Below are 2,371 nucleotides of genomic sequence, written 5' to 3' on the forward strand. Positions count from 1 at the left end.
GCTGATATTCTTCCCCCAAAGAATCTAACTTTTCTTTACCCCACTAAACAAAATCAACTTTAGATCATATCATATGGTATTCCAACATCAATTTAAAGAGAACCAACCACTTAGAAATTAGTGAACCCCAAAACGTTAGTTTTTAATACAATATTTCCTTTAACATTCATCATTGGACAATTGTACTATATAGGTTAACATGGTGAATTCAAGTCACCTTAGTTCTGCATGCATTCCAACCCACACTTCAATTTTGAAAATTGTGAACAAATGATGGAAAGGGAAATCCAGATTGGGCTTTAGTTTGGGTCTTTTTAAGTGTTTGACCTTCAAATGGGGTTGTTTGGGTTTCAACACATTCATTCATAAGACCCAAATAATTAGGTCTTTCTTCATCTTTTCGGATTGGGCTTAAATATACTTGAATAGGGTTGTATTTAAAGCATGCAATCCATTCACTCCCGGGGCCTTTAATGGCTGCATTTAAAGTATGCTGTTAACAGGGGGTCACGATGGAGGAAGTAAGAATTTTTTTTTTCTTTTATTCAATTAAATATACATATTTAATTCATTTTATCAAATAATTAATTTAGTTACAAATAAAATTTAAATTTAAATAATATTAGAACTTTACACATGTTACAATCCTATTAGCCCATTGTGCCAGCAGTTTTATAAAAATAAAAACAACCATTATTTGTGGCAAGTCCTTAGTTGTGTTATATTATAATATAAATTAAAAAATATTATATTTATTTTTAAAATTTTGTTATTAAATTTATAAGATTGAGCAAGTAGGATAAATATGTTTAAAGTTACTTTTTGTATATTTGAAATTCAATTATTTTACTTTTTAAGGAATTTAATTTCTCTACTCTAAGGATTTAGAATACAACTTCAATCGTTAATTCTGTTAAGAAACTTCCATTAAATAGAAATCTATTATGATGTTAAGTCTACCAAGGAGAATGCTTTTTTCAAATATCATACAACGGAAGTTAATAAAAAATAAATGGTATTAATAATTGGATACGAATGTTGAAATCGAAAAGTAAATGAACTAAAACCTTAGAAATAAAAGTAGAAATTTTCAAATGTAAAAGAATAGTTTAACATAACAAATAATATGATTACTATTTATAAATTATGTTTTTTATATTTGAATCATTGATACTAAATCATATAATATACTTTTATAATTAATGTTTTTATATTTATGTTCAAAACTATTATTAAAAATAATTTATTGTTAACGAAAAAACTCATTTATTATATTATTTGTATATTCAAAAACTACTTAAACATGATCAAAATCTATTGCATTTTTCTTTTTAATTTTAATATTATACTTTCTTAATTATTAAATTTATGTTTATGGAAACGTAATCAAAATTTAATGTAACAAATTTAAATGTATATCATTTAAAACTCTAAACCTTAAATGTAATTAAATATCATTTAATTTATATATTTTAGTTTACAATCTCTTATTTAAAATTGACATTTAATTTAGACTTGTGGCTAGTTTGAAGGTTTATTCAAAAATAGAAGGGTTTAGACAAAAATATAGACTCAAAAATAAATTTAGATAAAATATAATGTCCGTTTTCTAAATAGGTCGGGCCTCAAGTAAGCTTTTTTAGCCCAACCTGAATTTTAAAAAAAAAGTTGTTGCTGCTTTTTATTATTTTTCATTACTTTGCTATCATTTTGTTATTATATTACTATTATTTTATTGTTATTATTTGAATATTATATAACTCTTGTTTTATTATTAAGTTTGTTATTATTTTAGAGGTATTTAATTGATACATTGCACTTATCTTAGTGTCATTTAAGTATATATTTTTCATTTGTTGGGAAACATTTATTTTAATATTTCTAGTGTATTTGATATATTATATTTTTAAAATTTATTTTTATATAAAAATATTATAAAAAATTTAATACAAGCGGGTTAAACTTAAGTTTTAGTATTTTTTATTCGGATCAGGCTTGAGCCTAAATTTTTTACTTGGCCTAGCCCGGCCTATGAGAAACTCTACTTTTATTTTAAAAAATAAATTTTAACAATAAACATTTAAATTTTAAATAAAATATTCATATTACTTTTCAGACAGAATGGTAAATAAATGATAATGAACTAAGTTAAAAGCTAATTCTCCTTGTGTGCCGTTGCTTACAAGTTACTCAACATTTTATTTCCCTTGATAGAAATGATTAAGAGTTAATTAAGAGGTATAATCAGCAATCGACTACTTTAATTATCTACTAGTTGTTTAATCCCACTAACCAAACTTTTCTAAGTTGAATGTCTTGTGGTGGAGAAGGAATAGTCAATGAAGACATTGATTTCCAAATTCCAAGAGTT

The sequence above is a fragment of the Gossypium arboreum genome, chromosome 12, assembly GCF_025698485.1.
Source record: "Gossypium arboreum isolate Shixiya-1 chromosome 12, ASM2569848v2, whole genome shotgun sequence".
Classification (NCBI taxonomy): domain Eukaryota; kingdom Viridiplantae; phylum Streptophyta; class Magnoliopsida; order Malvales; family Malvaceae; genus Gossypium; species Gossypium arboreum.